This window comes from Cryptotermes secundus, unplaced genomic scaffold (genome assembly GCF_002891405.2).
Source record: "Cryptotermes secundus unplaced genomic scaffold, Csec_1.0 scaffold966, whole genome shotgun sequence".
In the NCBI taxonomy this organism is placed as follows: domain Eukaryota; kingdom Metazoa; phylum Arthropoda; class Insecta; order Blattodea; family Kalotermitidae; genus Cryptotermes; species Cryptotermes secundus.
In genome coordinates, this window is record NW_019733846.1 from 436,546 (window position 1) to 436,873 (window position 328).

Below are 328 nucleotides of genomic sequence, written 5' to 3' on the forward strand. Positions count from 1 at the left end.
ATTTGTGTGTGTTCCATATATTGTATATATGTTTCTGCTATTATTGCTGATGTTGGGGCTCCCATAGCTAGACCATCTGTTTGTTTGTAGTAATCTTGGTCAATTTGAAAATAATTTTGTTCCAATACTGTTTTTATCTATGTCATTGTTTTCCTCTAATATAGTGTTTATTATGTTTGTGGTATTTGTTTTTGGTACATTTGTAATGTTTTCAATGTCAAAGGAACATAGTCGCATATTCTCATTAAGTTTAATGGTTTGTAAATCTGTCATTAAGTGGGAGGAGTTTTGGACATTGTATAGAGAAGAACACTTTAAAAACATACTA